Raw genomic sequence first — 11,375 nt, forward strand, 5'->3', positions numbered from 1 at the left:
CTGATCTCCCTGGGTTTGGCAGCCAGAGCCCTCCTCGTGGACAGCTCCTCACTAAACCCTAGCGATGTTTATTGATTCCTAATTTCCATCCCCAGTGGTAGCCAAAGAGCTTTGTCCAGCGCTCAGGTTAAAGCAAACCTCGGCACGAATCCATCAGATGGAACAGGGCTTCTTGTGTCTTTTGTACCACGCTCAGGAATTAACTCATCCTCTGAGTCAACACATGTGTGTCTGTGCGGATTATCGTTCCTGCAGATAACTGTGCAACCATGGTTACAGCCTTTTAGGTGCTGGGATATTTGGGGCAGGCTGTAATTTTGGCTCAGTACTTCGAAAGATGAAGGGGAGTCTGCTAGAAAAGGCTCTGCTCCTCTGGGTCTTTGGAGGATGGAAAATATCAGGCCCTTACGGTGGTTGTGGTACGAAACTGTGTGACGGTGCGTTTGTGCTTTTTTATTTATTACCCTTAAACAAGAAAGAAATACCCAAAAGGGGACTTCTCCTGTTGGTCATGGTGAAGAATTACACCCAGGTGACCCACTTGGGTCCATCAGACCATTCCCTTCTCCCAGGCTGGGCACGGTGGAGCCACATTAAATCCATCGGTGAGTGACACAAAGCCCCTTTGGCATGGAGGGTAAAGCAAACTGCTCGTGGAGGTGCTTGGAGCTGTGGAGTCTGTGCCACCAGTTGATTTACCACTGGCACAGCGATGCTGAGCCAGGTCGATAAAGAAGCCAGATTCCAAAAATGGAATTAAATAATTATTCTCACTTTCTTTGACTTCGGGAAGATCCTATTAGAGAAAAGAGCCTGGATTACTGCCCGGCTGACATTTTCCTCTGAGCCTGTCTCCAGATTGGATTTAGCTCTTTTATCTCCTAATCCCCAGAGCTTTTTAATGTAGAAAGTAATGGCATCCAAAGGCAAATTTAATTTTGACAAGTAATCTGACTTCCTTTCCTTTTCTGGAGCCCGGTTTTAATCCTGTTTGCTGTCTGAAGCTGCATTATATGGATGTATTTAAAATCCTTACCACTCTGAAATCTTTCAAAGAGGGAGAAAAATAAGGGAAACTGCAAGCCTGGAAGCAAGGAATAGTTTCTTATCAAACATTTCAAAATGTTTCATTGCTGCTGGTTTTATTAACCCCTGCACTACCCTTCAACTTGGCTCTTGCTGCTTCCTTTCTTTTGCTCCATTTTAAGTGTTAGAATCGTTCAAGGAGTGGGAATTTCAGGTTTTCTCCAGCTCTGCTGTTTGTGTCAGCAGGTTGGGGCTGGACTGTGAGTGCAGAGCTGTGACCCCCTCAGGGTGATGTCCCTCTGCCACCAACACACTCCAGTGTGGGGGATGCTGCCTACCTGCTGTTCGGCATCAACCATTGCAAAAAAAATCCCTAAACCCAAATCACAGGGAAAGGGCAGGGTAATGGAGCTTCAAAGCAACTAATCTCAGCAGAGAAAATAGAAATTTATGTTGTTATTACATTTCTCAGCTCCAGGTCCCAGAGGAACACCAATCCATTGGACTGATCATTGGCTATTTCCGACACGGTGACACCTCACCCTGGGCTGTTGCCCTGATTCATCCCAGCTCAGAGCTCACTGTTTCCTTGAAAATATCAATTGCAAATAGGGCCTTCTCCTCCTGAGAAAATCTGTGCTTATTGACTGGGACTGTTTTCACAAAAAGCCATAAAATGCAGAATGTCCCTGTCACTCTGCAGCGACTCAGCTGATGGTTCATTATTCCAGCACATAAACACCTGACTCCTGCAGAAACCAAATGTGCAGCTCGAGGCACCGATGGCATCTTGCTATTAAACAAATAAAATGTATATCTGTCTCATCCCAGCTTGGTTGGAAAAACCAACTCAGCGAAAGAAGGGATTTTGTATGAATACAGGGATTTGCAGAAATCGGCCTCAAAACAGGGAGAACAACTTGTGAGCAGGGCAGGGATGGAAAGGGATCAGTTTTCCACAGCGAGGTGCCGTGGTCAGAGTGAAAACAAATGAGTGAAAACTAAGTGAAACAAATGAGGGCTTTGCTGCAGGTGTGTTGGTGGTGGAGGATATTGGGGTAAGTCAAGTCATGTCCCACGTGCCAGCACGGTCCATTAGGCTTCAGACCAGGGCCACAGGCTCTCAGCAGAGAACTAGTGTACAACAGCATTAATTACCAAGGGGTGAAGCAGTAAAACCACTTTCCTTTTGTAATTCCTGCCTTTTTTTTCCCTCCTCCTTCCTAAACCACCAATCCATCTTGTTTGGGATCTGTCATGGGAAATTGATGGTGATGCAGAGGATTAGACCAGTCTAGGGATGCAGGAGCACGTTGGTTTGGTTAGGAGCAAGGGAAAAACATTTGGGCAGTATTTTTGGTTTTGCCTTGCCTGGCTCTGAGCTCTCTGAAATAAACAGCACTTTTCTAATCTCTTTTTTTGACTATGGACAACCCCACCTTGGCCATATTCTGCCTGCATTCCCAACTGAACTTGCACTGCATGACCCTGGCGTAAAGTGGATGGTCATCTTGTCTGGAGTTGACTGGAAGAGGATGTTAAAGGACTTCCTGCTTGGAAGGTGATGCCCTGGTGCAGCTGTAACCAGCCAAAACCTGAGAGCCAGCCACCATGTCCATCATGGACCAGAAAGGTAGAGTCTATTGTTACTCTATTGTCTTTTTAGTCCCCCCAGAGAGTGGAGGAAAATGCAGATGCTTCACCCACAATGCAGAGATGCCCTGCCCTGGAGTAGAGAATGCATCAGGAATCACAGCCAGCTGAGCCAAACTGGGAATCAAGGCACTATCTCCCCAGCCCCCTCCACGTACCAACTCCATCCTTGGCTCCTCGAGGAGCAAGCTCTGCTTTTAAAGGCAGGGCAATCAGATCCAGTTGGGCTGTGGATGTTTCCCAGCGGCTGCCTGGTGCATACGGTTCTGCACATTTGTGTTAATGATCGTGATGAGCACTGGAAATGTCTCTGGTCGGGAAATAAAGAGCAGATGAGCCCAAGCACCACATAAGCTTCATTTCTTTCACAAGGCAGATTACTTGGGCATGAAATATCGTCACGCTTTCCCCGTGGATGAGTGATTCTAGACTTGACCTGGTGCAAGCCAGTGTAAATGAACGCATCTCCTCCGTAGCTCTGGTAAATGATCTAAGAGATCCAACGCTGAGAGTAAGGAGAGGAGAGGAAATACCATCCCAGCGTTGCTGGATGAGCTTAATGCATTATTCTCGTTGTGTTTAGCGGGGTGTTTGGGATCTGGGTGGTGAAGGGTGCATCCATCAAAGCCCAGCTGACATGAGGCACTGTGGTGGGTGTGGCGTCACCGGCCAGCTCACGTGCGGAGTGTTGGGATGATTCACCTCAATTTTGAGTCACTTTCGTCACCATTCAGCCCAACCCCCCAGCTTTCAGACACTCGAGGACCAGCTCTGTTTGCCCAAAGCTTTCCGAGTGTGTTTCAGTACAGCAAATGCAGATGTGGAGCCAAACTCTCTCATCTGTGGGATGAGTTCATACCTGGGGGTGTAACGGAGGCTCCTGCTCCGTGTGTGAGAGTTGGATGCTGTGGGAGGGACATGGATGATGGTCATCACATAACTGCAAAAATCAATTCCTTTCTTTTTTTGTGACAGCACTTAAAATATCCAGAGCTAATTTAACAAATAACCCATTTGTTTATTTGTAACAGATGAGGATCATTATGAACTATTTATTTTTTATCTCATCTGCTTTGTCAAAACACAAATCTCCCGGAGGCCATGATATCACAGGCCAGACTGCAGGCAGGAACATCATGGTGATGTTCCCCTTCCCTGGAAGGGTGGGGAGGCCCTGGCACAGGTTGCCCAGAGCAGCTGTGGCTGTCCCATCCCTGGAAGTGTCCAAGGCCAGGTTGGACAGGGCTTGGAGCAACCTGGGATAGTGGAAGGTGTCCCTGCCCGTGGCAGGGGATGGAACTGGATGGTCTCTAAGGCCCCTTCCAACCCAAGCTACTCTATGATTCTATGAATTCAGTAAAGATGACTTAGGAAAATGATAACCACAGTGGCAATGCTGCCTTTTACCATCCTGGTTTGTATTTCCAGGAACAGAACACGGTGAGGACTGATGCTGTATTACGATTTCAACCCATGTGCAACAACTAAAGATTTCAACTGGACAGGTAAAGTGCCAATCAAAGTGAGAATCAAATCTTCTTGATAAAATGGAGAAGAAACACAGACTTTTTACTGGTGACATGACCAGGAGTGAAAAAATGAGCATAACCCCCCCTCCAAATCACTCCCCATCCAGTAACTGTTTAACATTGGTGCACATGGATTAACAATGGGGGCTTGTCTTAGGGCAGAACAGGAGGATTCCTGGTAAGATGTTGCTCTAGCTGTGGTATCTGACACCTCCCAAGCTGTTAAATAGCATGGAGTGTGACCCTGCAGCTGCTGCCCATAAGCTGCCAGCCCTGATTCCTGGGATGGGAAGGGGTTTCTCCAGCCAAGCAGGGATGAAATGGCAAACCCAGGTACCCTTCAGTGCAGGGCTGTTATGGGCAGTGAAAAGGAGAGGACGTTGCCTCTCGGGACAGATGGAGAGGAAAGGGAGACAGCAGGAAAAATATACAATTCCAGCCAAGCAATATGTCCAGTTACCCAATTCCCCCTCTCTTTTCCTTTAATATTAAAATGATAACAGTACATTATGTGGAACGGAGAAACCCCTCTCAGGACTGGGTTTTTATCAAGGTGAGTGACAAACCAAGACACACCACTGCGTGTTTGGGAGCCAGTGACAGACGGCAGAGCCCATTCCCTGCATCCCAGCCCTGCAGGGAATGTTACAGGAAAAGACAAGCAACCTGTCCCTCTCTCCCTTCTTATTTCCTTCTCTTTTTTTCTTTTTTTTTTTTTTTTTTTAATAACTAAAAATATTCCCATCATTCCTATTAGCCTTCTGTAAGTGCCTCTAAAGGCAGAGTGAAGCCGGGCTTTACAAATTTCCCCCGAATCTCCTGGGAGCAGCCAGCCTCTGAAGAAGCAATATTTGGATGGGAAACTTATGTCCTCCAAGCTGGTAAGTCGCAGCACTGACACACATTTTCTTGTAGCTGCAAAGCTCTCTGTATAAAGGGTATAAAGTTCCTTCTGCCTTCTCCTCCCTCTCCCCCCCTCACCCCCGTGTTATTTAACAACTGGCTATGATTTACATGGTTCATTAATGCACTGGTAACACTGACACACGCATTCCCAAATAAGCCAGAAGGTTTATATTTGACCTGGGCCCTCTGTTCACTGCAGATGCCCCAGAGGATTTGAAAAACAGTGATTTGAAGTGATTGCATTGGATAAGGACATTACTCAGTGCAAATACAATTGGATGCAAGCATTTAATTTTTAAAAAACACGGCTATTGCAGTGCCTTTGAGCCAGAGAAAACAACAGTTTAGCTCCCTTCATGGCTTTGGCTTTTTATTCTCCCTGAGGACAGGAAAGGGAAGCGGGACCAGTTTCAAACTGGAGAGGTTTTGTCAGGTGGCATGGATGGGATTGCTCTGAAATCTTTTTTCAGGTCCCACCTGGGGGACTGACACCCCAGGCAGGGTGGCAGCAGAGTTTTGGGGTGTCCCTGGGCTGCTCAGCTCCTCCCCAGGCAGCACAGACAAGCCTGAGCTCCCAGCCTGTTTCCAACAGCAAGAGATCAGGCCCAGGGAGAAACTATAAAGGGAATTATTTGTCCCCCTTGGGCTGGATTTTTATTGCTCCATTTTGGTTATTGGGGACTGAAGGGAAGAAAAGGAGAGGGTTTAAAATGATGATTGCACAATAAATGGCAGCAGCTCTGCTAATGTGCTGAGTGCCTGCAAACAGCTGCTAGTCAAACACCCATAAAGGTTTGCTTTGACGAGGTGTATAACCTTCCTCTTCCTTCAAACAGCTTAACTCCATCGGCTCCTTGCCCTTTCCCAGGCAGGAGAGGGAAAATCAGGGAGCTGGAGCACCAAAAGTGCTGGGACTGCAGGTGGGGATGGAGGGATCTCCAGGGACCGGAGTGATTCCCTGAGCTGCCTCCCTGCCGTGGAGACCATCAGGCTCAGGGATGGGGATGTGGTGAGGAAAAGCCAGTACAAACTACTGGGACAGGAGGTAAGATTGCTGAACACATGAGGGAGCAAAGCAGTGAGAATGTTCCCGAGTTCTCCTGTGCCAAAGATTCCCCAGAGCACACCCTTAGAGGGTTCTGGGAAAAGGCTTCCCCCTGCAAAGTTTATTAAAGAGGCTCCCAAAAGCAGTAGGAGAAGGACAGATCCCTTAGTAACATAAATAGGTCTGGTTCCACCCATCCTGAGGTTTTCTGTGCCTTTTTCACCCCAGATGAGAGATTGAACCACCCCCACCCTCCAAAGCCAGCACACGTTTCTGTTCATCCTATGGCCACTCTCACATTAGTCCTTCCTACACCCCCTAAGACCTCCTATGATCTGCACAGCTCTTCCCATCTGAATGTCTCCCAACTATTTACACACAAAAATAATTATTCTTTCTGGCTCCCCAGGCTGCAGGAACCATCCCTGGCTGATTTGGCAGGCAGGAGAGTTTCCTGGGGAAGCAAGGAGAAGCAGCCTCCTTGCCTCTCTGCCAGCTCCACCCCCAGGAACCCTGGCAGCATCCTAATTGGAAAGGAGGAGAGGGATTTTAAGGATATTTCCTTGGGTTTGTAAAAAAAACAGGGGCTGGAGGAAGAAAGACCCAAGGTAAAAGCTCCAGGTTTAGCTGGCCTTGAGCACCTACAGCTGCTGCCTGGTTTTGTACGAAGGGACCTGCAGTCAGGCCTTGGGATGGCAAAAGGCTTCTCTGATTCAGTGTCTCTACAAGGAACTGAGATGGGAAGAGCAGAGACAGCTGTCCCTGTTTCCCCTTTTGAACCCCCCAAGCTGTCAGCAGTCCTGGGAGGATGCTAACAGGAGGAGAAAGGCAGATCCTGGTGGGTCTCCGTGGGGAGCAAGCCTGGGAAGCACAGGGATTATCCATAGAAGCTTTTGGCTCGGTCTGAAAGGCAGCACTGAAAACATTGCAGAGGGTTAGAGACGCTGAAACACTTCCCAAAGCCCCCCCGTGGACCTATTAATTGCAATATTGGATCTTCCATCTTTTCCAGCAGGTTCCCAGCAGTGGGCACAGGGCCAGCTTGGCTGTGGGTTTGTTTATTTTCCAGCTAATGTAGCAGCAGGATCAGTTCCAGCCAACAAAACTGGGAACGTCAGAAAAGCGCTGTCCAGTTCCCACAGATAATTTGGGACACACACCTGGAAGACAGTCGTTAGCACTGTAATTAATCCAGCACCGCAGCAGGGGAATAGGGACACCTCACAGAAGTGGATCAGGGAAAAACCAACCATCAGAAAAGCAACAGAGGCAGATTTCTCCGTTGATGAAACACAGGCCACTGGCTGGATGGGAAAACTGCAGTTGGACACACGGCAGCACACACAAAAACTCGGCTGTGAACATCCCTGTCCCCGCAGGCCTGGAAGTGGCATCTGAGCGGTGCCCGTTTGGCGTCACTGCAGATGAGTTCAGAGTGTGATTGTCCAAACTGAGCCACCAGCATTTGTTACCCAGCCCATTAAGCTTTAAACAGCACTCCAGCCGTTGCCCCTCACTCGTCCCTGCTGGGCTGGGGTTGTTTAACCCAACACCTGCTGCCCCAGCCCTGCCGTGTGCTCTGCTGGGGAGGGCGGCTCCTCGGAGCAACACAAATCCAGGGGGGGAAAAAAGGCAGGAGCAGGCTGAGAAGAAACAAAACATAGATTAAAAAATTCACGTGTTTTGCCTTTTCCAGGAGCTGGGATGGGATTTCATCAGGTGCCTGACCACCAGGAACCCGTGAGCGCGGGGTTTACAGGTCAGTGTTTGCCTGGCACCGACTCTTCCGTTTCATCTTCTCGCCTCCCTCTCGCTTTTAAATATGCAAAATACATCAGAGGAGTGTTTCAAACCCCTGGCTACAAATAGATCTGAAGGGCCTTTGAGCTTCTGTGAGGCTCCTGCCTTACTCTGACCAAATAAACAACCACAAATGCATGGATGCTGTGCACTCCCTCTGCTGTGACTCCACAACGGATCTGTCGTGAGATCCAGTCCTGCCTCCCAGAACCTCCTTTGTCCTCCCATTCCCAGCATCACCTCGGAATTTTTTTTGTGGGGAGGTTCTTGGGGTTCACAGCAGCACGAGCAGTGGTGTCCCCCTTTTCCTGCTTGTCCAGGATGGGTTCAGCTCCATCCTAAGCAGATGTTTCGGGAAGGAAAGCTCTGGGATGACGAGCAGAGGGAATGTGAGGCTTTGACTTGAAAACACCGAGCGTGAGTCATAATTCTCAAAAAAAAAAAAAAAAAGGGAACAACTAACAAATATGTGCCAGCTGGGTGGTTCAGAAAATCTCTGATTGGCTCTGATTGAAGCATTCAACGGCACTGGGTCTGCTGGAAAATCCTGAATGAAGGAGCTGAGGCCCTGATTTGGCTGAGCACGCCCGACTCTGTGTGATGGGGACTCAGCACCATAGCAGAGCTGGCTGGTGGAAACCATAAAAACAAGTGATCCCTGCTACTCCCCATATTTCATTTTTCTCTGCATTTGACACCTTGACCAACTGTTGTTGGATTACCCCATTGTTATTTTTCTCTCTGCTTTAGGTGCTGGAAAATTGAGGTGTGGGGGGAGTTTGGGCTGTTCCCCGGGGGAGGGGGAGGGAGTCCTAACCCTGTGCTCACCCCTCCTCTGACTGAAATCCCTATTTATTGCACTCTATTTACAACTAGAAACTTTAAAAATGCTAAATGCTTAGAGGATTTCAGTTCAGACTTGATCCCCAGGCAACCTGTGGTGTATAGTTAAATAAGGCTGCTTTATGTATGCTGTACCCTAAATCTAAAGGTCAAGGGTTTGGTGGCCATAAATATTCAAACTGCACAGACTGGGTCTTTTAAACCTCCTTTTAAATATTTATGATGGTGCTTCCATGGCTGCAGGAGAATATTGTAATAGTATTAAGAGGGAAAAAAAATCCTTCTCCATCTAAAAGCTCAGCATGAGCCATTTTCATATATTATGCATCACTAAGTGCTGTTTATGGCCATTTTTGGCAGAGCTCGTACTGGATCACGGCAGAGTTCATGAATCTGGGGCTGTGCAGAGCTCGGGGTGTTGGCTGTGCCATCCATCAGCCTGGGCATTGCCTCCAACGTGGTGGGCACAGCTGATGGGACAGCTGAGGTCCTGCAGCCTGGCACTGCTGGGGGTCCCTGCAAGGGGGACTCTTGTCCCCCCACAGCCCCTTTTCTTCGTGTTGGCCCACGGCACAAAAGCGTTCCTGAAACACTTCGCTCCAAGCTCTGGAGATCCAGGGAGGGAAGGTGCCTCTTAAAGAGGGACCAAGCCCTTGTTTGTGCCAGCTGGAGGGTGGGCACAGCCATGCAGTTATTCTGCTGTTTTATTTTCTCGTGGTGTTTTGCTTGAGAGCACCATCAACCTCAGCTGCAGGAGCACATCTCCTGGTGTTCCCAGGGCCGGGCATTCCAACCACAGCTGTGCCCCTGCTGCCTCCTCAGAGAGCTCTGCTCCTTCTGTGGGAATCAGCTGCAAACAGGAGCGGGGGGGTTGGGTGCAGTCAGCAGGTTGGGTCGGAGCTGTGACCAACACCACCCCCTCAGTGCCAGGACTCGGGATTGCCTGGATGCCACACCATGGATGCTGGAACGGGATCTGACTGTGGAATCACAGGGTGAGCCAGCAGGGAGGTCAGCAAAGCTGAAATCGCTTGCAGACTTTAATCAGCTTCCAATTAAAACTCAGATGGGCTTTTGTCCTCGGGTAGAGCAGCACAATTCAGCCTGACTGATGCCTCTTCCCTGGTGCTTACCACTCTTATCTCTTCAATTTTCAGCAGTGCTTATGGTTTAGGGGAAAGTGCTGTGTCAGCTCTGTTTCCCAGGACTCATGAACCTGTATCATGAACTTAAGCTCCCACATGAAGTCACTTTGTGAGGGAAGCAAGCTGGCTTTTCCCCTATTGCACTGAAACAGGCCCTCGAGCTCTAAAAAAAATAAGAGAACGATGGACAAGCGAAAGGATGTACAACATCCACCAGCATGCACAGAGTGGGATGTCACAGGCTTCATTTCCTCGGGAAATCAGCTTTAAAATTAAGGCTAATCAGAGTTAAAAAACACTGCAGTTACCCTAGACCAAATGATACTATAATGTACTCAGTATATTACATCCTCAATAGCAAAGCAGCATCTGCTACATAAAATGAAATGTGTGTGTCACCATATGTAGGCAGCATAATGTGGACTCAAATTAAATAAAAACATTTCAGGGTATATGGTCCAATATGCAATCTGGGCCCTGGGAAATGCTGAGTTTTACTCTAAAGTCTTAGCAGTTGGCCATAATGCTGAAGCCAAAACAGTGCAAAAGGGGTTTTTTAGCAACATAAGCTGTTATCTGTACTTTCCTCCCTTTGAGCCAATATTAATTCTGGAAATTTGTGAAATTATTTGGTTCATTTTTAATTTTTTCCTTTTTTTTTTTTTTTTGAGGCTTTTTGCATCTTTCCGTGAGTTGAAAAATCTCCGAGAGACCAGAACCCTGAATGTTTGCAAATACTGCTTTCCATCTGAGAGCTGCCCTCCAGAAATACCACGGAAAAAGCCCCAGAAGCCACTCAGCCTGTTATCTGTGTACCACAAATAAAGAGGTAAACACTGCAAAATTACTGGACTCTCACCTTTTCCACTATTTTTCCCACGGAAATCTCTCCCAAGCAAGGGGCTCCTGAAGCACTTTGGTGCTACTTTAAAAGAGATCAGGCTGCTAAACTGCACAGGCAATCTTCCCTGTGTGACTCAGGCTCACTGCAGCTCTGATGTTAGTTTTTATCCTCTTTGACCCCATTTGTTGATAACAAAATGTGGCATAAACTGTGGATTCCCTCCAGGTGTCAGAAACACTGGGAATACGCTGGGTTTGCCTGGCTCGAGTAGCAGAAGAGTTTGCTATGATGAAGGATTGATCATTGTGTGCATTCAAGGTTGCTGGGAATTCAATCTGTTAATGTGGATTTCATTTTCTTTCAAAACAAATATAACAACTGTAAAAATAACTTTAAAGTGCCAGTGAGGAAGGGGATGTTTGCAGAGGAGCTGCTTCACACAGTTCTGCCCTCCTGCACCAGGTTTCCCTCGTGTGGGGTTTTATCTCCTTTGCTCAGGTCCTTGAATTATTTGGATAATGAAAACCCAGGAAAGCCAGTATTCTACTTTGTAGAAGGAGCAAAACAAAATTTCCAACTGTGAG

The 11,375-nt window shown here is 47.8% G+C and overlaps 1 long non-coding RNA gene across 1 annotated transcript; it reads left to right on the plus strand.

Annotated features, from left to right (window-relative positions):
• Window positions 1-4,992: 4,992 nt before the first annotated feature.
• On the plus strand, window positions 4,993-10,988 carry LOC126642412 (uncharacterized). Its single transcript, XR_007629436.1, has 4 exons — window positions 4,993-5,089; window positions 5,951-6,159; window positions 7,856-7,918; window positions 10,619-10,988. It is a non-coding gene; the product is annotated as an uncharacterized LOC126642412 (long non-coding RNA).
• The last annotated feature ends 387 nt before the right edge of the window (window positions 10,989-11,375 follow it).

Source organism: Myiozetetes cayanensis, unplaced genomic scaffold (assembly GCF_022539395.1).
Source record: "Myiozetetes cayanensis isolate MyiCay16 unplaced genomic scaffold, myiCay2020 scf23, whole genome shotgun sequence".
NCBI classification, from domain to species: Eukaryota; Metazoa; Chordata; class Aves; order Passeriformes; family Tyrannidae; genus Myiozetetes; species Myiozetetes cayanensis.